Source organism: Arachis hypogaea, chromosome 7 (assembly GCF_003086295.3).
Source record: "Arachis hypogaea cultivar Tifrunner chromosome 7, arahy.Tifrunner.gnm2.J5K5, whole genome shotgun sequence".
Lineage (NCBI taxonomy): Eukaryota > Viridiplantae > Streptophyta > Magnoliopsida > Fabales > Fabaceae > Arachis > Arachis hypogaea.
In genome coordinates this window covers 27,900,545-27,911,627 of record NC_092042.1, presented here as the reverse complement: position 1 = coordinate 27,911,627, position 11,083 = coordinate 27,900,545, and the positions used below count along the sequence as shown (strand labels likewise).

Genomic DNA, 11,083 nt, shown 5'->3' with positions numbered 1-11,083 from the left:
TCACACCAAATTTTTGTCGCCATTACCGGAGATTCATTGTGATTGACAACTATTAGTTGTCTGATTGCTTAGATCATGTATTTTTAGCTTTGATTTATTTACTTATTTTATTTTGCTCTTTGATTTTAAAAAATTTGGTTTAATTTTATTAAAAATTTTTTTCCGTAATTTTGAATTTTAGTGTTTTCAATTTTTACTCTTATTTGCTTTTGTTCTTAATTTTTCGAATTTTTAGCTTTATTTTATTTAAAATTTTTTCTCTCTAAGTTTTGAAATTAAGTTTGGTGTCCCCTTTTAGTGATTTTATTTTATTTTATTTTAATTAATTTTCTTTTCTCTATTTTTGAAATTTGTGGCTTATCCTTTTTTATTGATTTTCAAATTTATGGTAGTAATTATTTAGTTCATTTTATTTTATTTCTTTTACATCTCACTAGGAATTCTCTGCACTCTAATGTAGTGATTCCTACCTTTTCTTATTTTTTGTTTGTTTTTGTGCACGAATAAGAACAAAGAACTCCTTCTTGATTTCGATCCTAAACCAGAGAGGACGTTAAGACGGCATTTGCAACAAGCTAGAGCTTACAAAGCCGTTGAGAATCCCAAGGACATTTTTGAGAAGGAAGATGAAGAGCTCACCATGGACCCCCAAGCCAATGTTGAGAATCCGAATGGTAATAAGCAACCTAGAAGGATGCTTGGCTCATACACAGCACATACCCCTGATTTCTACAGGCACAATATTGTGGTACACCCTATAGCTGCAAACAACTTTGAGCTGAAGCCACAATTCTTCACTTTAGTGTAACAAAGCTATCAGTTTCATAGACTTCCACAGGAAGACCTAAATTTATTTATTTCTAATTTCTGCAGATCTATGATACTATGAACACTAATGGAGTGAATTCGGATGTCTATAAACTGACACTCTTCCCATTTGCTGTAAGGGATAGAGTAAAGTAATGGCTTGACACTCAACCCAAGGAGAGCTTGGACACTTGGGACAAGGTGGTCAATAGATTTCTGACCAAGTTCTTTCCTCCTCAGAAGCTAACTAAGCTGAGGATATATGTTCAGAATTTCAGGCAGAGAGATGGTGAATCCCTCTATAAATCCTGGGAGAAGTTTAAGTCAATGATTAGGAGGTTCCCTCCTAACATATTTTCAGATTGGATCAGGTTGTAGATCTTCTATGATGGGCTCTTAGAGATGGCCAAAATGTCTCTGGACAATTCTGCAGGTGGTTCTCTGCATATGAAGACTCTTGAAGAGGCTAATGAGTTGATTGAGATGGTTGCTAACAACCAATATTTGTACACCTCTGAGAGGAATCCTATGAAAAAAGGAGTCATGGAGCTAGATACTTTGGATGCCATTCTTGCCCAGAACACGGCCATGTCTCAACAAATCAACATGATTACTCAGCATTTGAGTGGGATACAAGTCTCAGCTGTTAATACTCAAGATGCATCTTATGACATGAGTGGTAGTTTTAACCAAAGGGTGATTTATGGCTATGCTCAACCCACTCCTGAACAGGTCAACTATGTGGGAAATTCCTCTAGAAATCCCAATAATGATCCTTATTCTAACACATTTAATGAGGGATGGAGGAATCACCCAAATTTTGGATGGAGAGAACAACCCCAAAAGTCTCATCCAAATTTCAATAAAAACTTTTAGGGAAGCAGTTTTAATCAGAATAAGTTCAACAACTGTCAATTCCAATCCTCTCAGTAGCAACAAGTGACTGCCAACCCCAAGGCACCCCTGACTTGGCCTCTGTAGCTGCCGAACTCTCCAAGACAACTTATAGTTTTATATAAGAAACCAGAACTTCAATTAGAAACTTGGAAGTATAAGTGGGTCAGTCAAGCAAGCGAATACTAGAGAAGCCTCTTAATACCCATCTTGGTAACGCAGAGGTAAATCTAAGAGAGGAATGCAAGGCCATTACAGTGGCTGATGAATCTGTGCCAAAGAAGGAAGCATGTGTTGTTAAAATTGAAGAGAAGGCTGAGAGTACCGTAGTACATACCTTATCCAAGGCATCCGAGCACATGCCAAAGTCACATGCTCTCAGAAGCTCCAAAAGGAAACCAAGGACGGGCAATTATCATAGTTCTTGGAAATCTTCAAAAAGTTGCAAATTGATATTCCTTTTGTTGAGATACTGAAGCATATGCCTCTCTATGTTGAGTTCATGAAGGGCTTACTCTCTGAAAATAAGACCCTAAAGGGAGATAAAATAGTGGTCCTGACTAAGGAATACAGTGCATTAATTTAGAGCAAGTTGCCAAGGAAGATGCCGGATTCAGGAAGCTTTCAGATTCTATGCACTATTGGGAACATCAACTTTGACAAAGCCCTGTGTGATCTTGGTGTAGGCATCAATCTAATGTCCTTGTCTGTAATGAAGAAGTTCGGAATCCAAGAGGCGCAACCAACAAGGATAGCACTACAATGGTAGACAAGTCTCTGAAACAGGCATATGGAATAGTAGAGAATGTCTTGGTCAAGGTTGGAGAGCTTTTCCTCCCTACAGACTTTGTGATCCTTGATATGGGAGAGGAAGCAAATGATTTTTTAATCCTTAGAAGACCATTTTTGGCCGCTTGGAGAGCTTTGATTGATGTGAAAAAAAGGTGAGCTGGTTCTGAGGATGCGTGAGGATTACTTGGTATTCAAGATTTTTAGACCTTTACATCACTCAGATGAAGGAGGCACTAGCATGAAGAATGAACTCACTAACCCGAGCCTCCAAGGGTGCCTGACTGGAGTACAGTAGAGTCCACAGCTCAAACCTCATTTGGTCAGAACCAATAAAATTTCCCTTGACATCCAACCTAAGTTTGGTGTTGGGTGTGCATCATCCATCAAGGAAGGAGCTCCCAAGAAGAAGGTTCCTAGAGGATGGAGGAACAAGAAGATTCCCACTGAAGACTTCTCTCCAAGAATGAAAGTGGTATTCACTGTAAGCCCGATCCTACCTCATACACTGAACATGATCCTATCTTTTGAGCATATTGAGTTAATTCATGAGAGCACAGGAAAGAAGTTCATAGTGAGAGGTGAAGAGATAAGAGCCTATGATCACCCTCCTCCCTAAGGGAGCTAACGTCAAGCTAATGACGGTAAAGAAGCGCTTGTTGGGAGGCAACCCAACACTGAGTATCTTTTGATTTTTCTTTAGTTTGTTTCTTTATCTTTGATCTTTATAATTATTAGTATTCCTAGTTTTCCTTGGCTTAATCTTATTTGTGATCATGAAAAGTGTTTTAGAACAGGAATAGAGGACTCTGGAGAAAAAATAGAACACCCTAGGGGCAAAACACTCAAAGTGCTCTGGCGCTAAATGCCAGGTTGGGCGTTTAACGCCAGGGATGGAAACAAAAAGCTAGCGTTTAATACCAGGATGGCTTTTATTGCCCAAAAAGGCTAGAGGAATGGGCGTTTAATGCCTATAAAGGGCATCACTTCAACAAAGGCCATACCCCCAAGGGCGCTAAATGCCCACCTCATCCCAAAAAAAATTGCCAATTCTGGTGCTAAATGCCAAGGCTAGCGTTTAGTGCTAGGAATGCCAGCTTTAAATTTTCGAAGGAGAGCTCCAAGTGACCAACAGTCACTACCCTCCCCCTATCCCCACCCCTTTGACCATTCAACCCCACTTCCTCTCACCCTCTACCCATTATTCCATTCACATACATCCCTCACTTTCTCATACACCTATCAACCTTTCCAACACTCAATCAAATCCTATCAATCTCTCCACATTCACCTTCCCCATATTCACTTACCCCATCACATTTACCCAAATTTAAATTTAATTTTTCCCTACCCTCCCCTTATAACCAAACCCTCTCCTCCCCTCTATATATACCCCTCTTTTCTTTTCACTTTTACTTTACCATCACCTACTTCCACTATAAGATTCTTACTAATTGATGGAGGTTTTATAGTGGAGGTTTTTAAAAACCTCCTCAACATGATCTATTTGTGACATTTTACAAAACTCCCAAAAATAAAAATCTCAGTATTTTAAAAGCTTAAACAAACACTCAAAGCCCATAGTCACCAAAAACCACTTAAAGCCCATACCGAAGATGCAAACAGTGCTTAGCTTCGAGTGAGATGGATCAAAACTCTAAATTACAGCCGTCGCCGTCGTCGTGCCGTCGCTACTGCCACTGCCATCGCCACCGCTACAGCCATTCATCTCCTTGATGCAAGCCTCAATGCCACCATGTGCTTCGACAATCTCTTCTCCCGTTGTCTCTTCTGTCGATGCGTCTCCTCAGATCGTGAGACGGTAACTGTTCATACCCTGGGTCAAGCTGTCCGACCCGGGATGTTTAGTGACAAGCCGACCGACCTCTTCAGGTCAGACTATCTGACCTCTTCTCAAAGAGCTCGGCCAAATATCCGACCTCTTCACAAAGAGCTCGGCTAATGCCCGACCTCTTCACAAAGAGCTCGGCCAAAATTGCTACAGAGGCCCAAGAAGGCCCAAATAAAGGGACACAGCTCAATCTAAAGGCGGTTAAAGCCTAGAAAGATAAGGGCAGTTCCCCAGAAGATAAGATGACCTCATTCAAAGATAAGATAACATAAGATAAGATAACTAACTTATCTTATCTAAGAAGGTCACTCTACACCATTATAAATACATTGGAGCACCCAGGTATAACTCATACTCTGATTCTACTAAAAACTTGTTTAATACCCATGCTAACTTAAGCATCGGAGTCTCTTGCAGGTACCCCCCACCCTCCGGTGACAAAGGATCAGTAGTGCAGCCAGTCCAACAAATCGGACGCAACAGCTCTGGCCGTCACTTACCAGCTGGACAAGTCAGCACCGACGAGTACAGCAGATCTCATCTGAGATCGACCTCCAGTTTTAGGTAACCCACGGAACATTGGCCCCGTTGCCGGGGAACCTGGAAGTCATCCCATCACCATGGCGGATGACCATGACAACAACCACAACTCAGATCTAGAGAATAGAGCACTGCACAAAAATGCAGACACAACACTGAAAGATACCCCAGAATCTAACAGGGACAAGAACTCATGAAATCCAGGAGTGATAGAAGCGCTTCAAGATAGTTTAAAGCAACTTGAGAAAGAAACCCAGCATCAACAAGAAGTTGGAAAGGATCTACAAAGAGAGGTAAGGCGACGCCAGGAATTAGAAGATAAACTTCTAAAACTCGAAGCCGATCTCAAAGCCAAAGCTACTCGGTCCACCCCTGAGGAAAACTCTCGCAAAGATCAAGATCCATTCACTAGGAAGATCATGAAGACTAAAATCCCTAAGGACTTCAAACTTCCGGATATGACTTTATACGATGGCACTACAGATCCCAACCATCATCTTAGCAATTTCAGAAGCAGAAGGTATCTCACGGAGGCCTCAGATGCAATCCGTTATTTTCCATCCAGAAGGACAAAGCCAAGCATGCCCCCAGTCTATTAGGAATCAAGCAAGGAGATCGGGAAAAGCCTTCACAGCTATATGGAAAGATTCAACAAAGCGTGCCCGGACATACAAAGTCTGCCAACAGAAGCAACTATCATGGGCCTCATCAATGGCTTGCGAGAAGGACCTTTTAGCCAATCTATATCGAAAAAGTACTCAACATCTCTAAACGAGGTTCAAGAAAGGGCGGAAAAATATATGAATATGGAAGAGAACTCCCGATTGGGAGACAGCTCAAAAACCGGATTCTCCTAACCCACTACGGGACAATGATAAAGAGTCCAAGAAGAAAGAAGACCAACCCACTGAGAAACCTATCTCCTGTGAATGTCTACTGATGAGCGGATAATTTGTACGCTTTTTGGCATTGTTTTTAGTATGTTTTTAGTATGATATAGTTAGTTTTTAGTATATTTTTATTGGTTTTTAGTTAAAATTCACTTTTCTGGACTTTACTATGAGTTTGTGTGTTTTTCTGTGATTTCAGGTATTTTCTGGCTGAAATTGAGGGACCTGAGCAAAAATCTGATTCAGAGACTGAAAAGGACTGCAGATGCTGTTGGATTCTGACCTTCCTGCACTCAAAGTGGATTTTCTGGAGCTCCAGAAGCCCAATTGGCGCGCTCTCAACGGCGTTTGAAAGTAGACATCCTGGGCTTTCCAGCAATATATGATAGTCCATACTTTGCCCAAGATTTGATGGCCCAAACCGGCGTTCAAAGTCACCCTCAGGAATTCCAGCGTTAAACGCCGGAACTGGCACCAAAATGGGAGTTAAACGCGCAAACTGGCATAAAAGCTGGCGTTTAACTCCAAGAGAAGTCTCTGCACGAAAATGCTTCATTGCTCAGCCCAAGCACACACCAAGTGGGCCCAGAAGTGGATTTTTATGTCATTTACTCATCTCTGTACACCCTAGGCTACTAGTTTTCTATATATAGGACCTTTTACTATTGTATTTTCATCTTTGGATTGTTTTTGATCCTTTGATCATCTTTGGACATCTAGTTCTTAGATCATGATAGAGACTTTGGTAGCTATCTCCATTTTTATGCTATCTTAGATCACTTTGGGAGGCTGGCCATTCGGCCATGCCTAGACCTTGTTCTTATGTATTTTCAACGGTGGAGCTTCTACACACCATAGATTAAGGTGTGGAGCTCTGCTGTACCTCGAGTATTAATGCAATTACTATTGTTCTTCCATTCAATTCCGCTTGTTCTTGTTCTAAGATATCACTTGTTCTTCAACTTGATGAATGTGATGATCCGTGACACTCATCATCATTCTCACCCATGAACAAGGTGACTGACAACCACTTTTGTTCTACAAGAAACCAAGGCTCTAGTGAATATCTCTTGGATTCCTGATTGCACGATGCATGGTTGATCGCCTGACAACCGAGTGCTTGCCTGACAAACGAGCCAACCATTCCGTGAGATCAGAGTCTTCGTGGTATAGGCAAGAACTGATGGCAGCATTCAAGAGAATCCGGAAGGTCTAACATTGTCTGTGGTATTCTGAGTAGGATTCAATGATTGAATGACTGTGACGTGCTTCAAACTCCTAGCAGGCGGGGCGTTAGTGACAGACGCAAAAGAATCGATGGATTCTATTCCGGCCTGACCGAGAACCGACAGATGATTATCCATGCTGTGACAGAGCATAGGCAACGTAATCACTGAGAGGATGGGAGGTAGCCATTGACAACGGTGAAACCCTACATAAGCTTGACATGGAAAGGAATAAGACGGATTGGATGAAGACAGTAGGAAAGCAGAGAGACGGAAGGGAAGGCATCTTCATGCGCTTATCTGAAGTTCCTACCAATGAATTACATAAGTACCTCTATCTTTATCTTTATGTTTATTTCGTTCATCACCATATCCATTTGAGTTTGCCTGACTAAGATGTACAAGATGACCATAGCTTGCTTCATACTAACAATCTCCGTGGGATCGACCCTTACTCGCGTAAGGTTTATTACTTGGACGACCCAGTGCACTTGCTGGTTAGTTGTGCGAAGTTGTGTAATGCCATGGTATTGAACACCAAGTTTTTGGGGTTCATGTCCGGGGATTATGAGAGTTGTGAAAAGTATTGTTCACAATTTCGCGCACCAAGTTTTTGGCGCCGTTGCCGGGGATTGTTCAAGTTTTGAGCAAGCTTTTGGTAACATCAGTGCCAAGGATTGTTCAGTTTGGACAACTGAAGGTTCATCTTGTTGCTTAGATTAGGTATTTATTTTTTTGAAATTCTTGAAGATGAATTCTAGAGTTTCATGATGATTTGTTGAAGTCTGGCTGGCTGAGAAGCCATGTCTAATCTCATTGGACCGAGGTTTCAACTTATCATCACAAGAGCTTGTTGATCTTTGTCAATCTTGCTTTTGGAGCAGTGATCTGCTAAGGCTTGGCTGGCCTTTGGCCATGTCTAGTGTTTTGGACCGAAGCTTTCTTTGAAAGCTTGGCTGGCTGTGAAGCCATGTCTAATTCCTGGACCGGAGTCTTAGACTAGCATTGCACTGATTCCTGGAATTCTCATTAAGAATTTTGATATCTTTTTCCATTTAATTTTCGAAAAACATAAAAAAAAAATAAAAAAAATCATAAAATCCAAAAATTTCTTGTTTGAGTCTAGTGTCTCATCTTAAGTTTGGTGTCAATTGCATGCATTCATTCATGTGTCTTAAGGATTTTCAAGTAATTCTTGATAATTTTCGTGCTCTGATCTTTGAATTCAATTGACTTGAGTGTTTTGAGTGTCTCATATGCATTTTCATTTTGTTAGTGTTAGTAGTATAGAAACTGCTAAGTTTGGTGTCTTGCATGCATTGTTATTTGATTCTTGTTGCATTTTGATTTGTTCTTATTATTAAAAATCCAAAAATATTTTTAATTTGTGTCTTTTCAAGTCAATAATACAGAGAATTGAAGATTCAGAACATTCTGCAGAGGAATTATACAGAAAAAAAGCTGGGCGTTCAAAACGCCCAGTGAAGAAGGACAGACTGGCGTTTAAACGCCAACCAGGGTACCTGGTTGGGCGTTTAACGCCCAAAGAGGTATAGTTTTGGGCGTTAAACGCCAGAATGTGCACCATTCTGGGCGTTTAACACCAGGATGGCACAAGGGGGAAGATTCTGTTTTTCAATGCAATTTTTTTCAGGTTTTCAAAGTTTTTCAAAATCAAATCTTTTTCAAATCATACCTTTTCAATCATATGTTTTCAAAATCAATTTTTCAATCAAATCTTTTTCAAAATCAATTTCTTTCCTTTTTCAAAGATACTTGCTACCAATTAATGATTTGATTCAGCATTTCAAGAATGTTGCCTTTTCTGTTGAGAAAGGTTTAATGTTTGAAGCATATCTTTTCTTGTTAGTCAAGTTTTTAATTTTCAAAATCAAATCTTTTTAAAATGTTTTTCAAATCATATCTTCTCAATCACATCTTTTTAAAAAACTAATCATATCTTCTTAACCACATCTTTTTCAAAATAGCTTTCAATCAAATCTTTTTGATTTCTAATTTCAAAATCTTTTTCAAAAATCACTTGATTTCCTTTCCATTTTCATTTTCGAAAATTAAGTAGTGCTTTTCAAAAACATTTTCAAAATTTTTCACTTAATTTTCGAAAATCACTTCCCTTCTTCTCACATCCTTCTATTTATGGACTAACACTATCCCTTAATGCAAAATTCGAACTCCATCTCCTCTGATAAGTTCGAATTTTCTACTCCTGTCTTCTACTCTTCTTTTCCTCTGACACTTCAAGGAATCTCTATACTTTGACATAGAGGATTCCACATTTTCTTGTTCTCTTCTCTTTCTTATGAGCAGGAGCAAAGACAAAGGCATTCTTGTTGAAGCTGATCCTGAACCTGAAAGGACCTTGAAGAGAAAGCTAAGAGAAGCCAAAGCACAACTCTCTTTAGAGGACCTGACCGAATTCTTCAAAGAAGAAGAATTCATGGCAGCCGAAAACAACAACAATGCCAACAATGCAAGGAAGGTGCTGGGTGACTTTACTGCACCTACTCCCGACTTCTATGGGAGAAGCATCTCTATCCCTGCCATTAGAGCAAACAACTTTGAGCTTAAGCCTCAACTAGTTTCTCTAATGCAACAGAATTGCAAGTTTCATGGACTTCCATTGGAAGATCCTCATCAGTTTTTAGCTGAGTTCTTGCAAATCTGTGACACAGTCAAGACTAATGGGGTTGACCCTGAGGTCTACAGACTTATGCTATTCCCTTTTGCTGTAAGAGACAGAGCTAGGACATGGTTGGACTCTCAACCTAAAGAAAGCCTGGACTCTTGGGAAAAGCTAGTCAATGCCTTCTTGGCAAAGTTCTTTCCACCTCAAAAATTGAGTAAGCTTAGAGTGGAAGTCCAAACCTTCAGACAGAAGGAAGGAGAATCCCTCTATGAAGCTTGGGAAAGATACAAACAATTAATCAGAAAGTGTCCTTCTGATATGCTTTCTGAATGGAGCATCATAGGTATTTTCTATGATGGTCTCTCTGAACTATCCAAGATGTCTTTGGATAGCTCTTCTGGAGGATCTCTTCATCTGAAGAAGACGCCTACTGAAGCTCAAGAACTGATTGAAATGGTTGCAAATAACCAATTCATGTACACTTCTGAAAGAAATCCTGTGAACAATGGGACTAGTCAGAAGAAAGGAGTTCTTGAGATTGACACTCTGAATGCTATTTTGGCTCAGAATAAAATATTGACCCAACAAGTCAATACGATTTCTCAAAGTCTGTCTGGAATGCAAAATGCACCAAGCAGTACTAAGGAAGCTTCATCTGAGGAAGAAGCTTATGATCCTGAGAATCCTTCAATGGAAGAGGTGAATTACATGGGAGAATCCTATGGAAACACCTATAATCCTTCATGGAGGAATCATCCAAATCTTTCATGGAAGGATCAACAGAGACCTCAACAAGGTTTCAATAACAATAATGGTGGAAGAAACAGGTTTAGCAATAGCAAGCCTTTTCCATCATCTTCTCAGCAACAGACAGAGAGTTCTAAGCAGAATAACTCTGACTTAGCAACCATGGTCTCTGATCTAATCAAAACCACTCAAAGTTTCATGACTGAAACTAGGTCCTCCATTAGAAACTTGGAAGGACAAGTGGGTCAGCTGAGCAAGAAAATTACTGAACTCCCTCCTAGTACTCTCCCAAGCAATACAGAAGAAAATCCAAAAGGAGAGTGCAAGGCCATCAACATGGCCGAATTTTGGGAGGAAGAAGAGGCAGTAAACGCCACTGAGGAAGGCCTCACTGGACGTCCACTGACCTCCAATGAGTTCCCCAATGAGGAACCATGGGAATCTGAGGCTCAAACTGAGACCATAGAGATTCCATTGGACTTACTTCTGCCATTCATGAGCTCTGATGAATATTCTTCCTCTGAAGAGGATGAGTATGTCACTGAGGAGCAAGTTGCTAAATACCTTGGAGCAATCATGAAGCTAAATGACAAGTTATTTGGAAATGAGACTTGGGAGGGTGAACCTCCTTTGCTCACCAAAGAACTGGATGACTTGTCTAAGCAGAAACTACCTCAAAAGAGACAGGATC

The 11,083-nt window shown here is 40.3% G+C and overlaps 1 non-coding gene across 1 annotated transcript; it reads right to left on the bottom strand.

The window, feature by feature from the left end:
• Positions 1 to 9,861: 9,861 nt before the first annotated feature.
• Positions 9,862 to 9,969, bottom strand: LOC112704454 (small nucleolar RNA R71). The gene has a single exon (XR_003155078.1). It is a non-coding gene; the product is annotated as a small nucleolar RNA R71 (small nucleolar RNA).
• Positions 9,970 to 11,083: the final 1,114 nt, after the last annotated feature.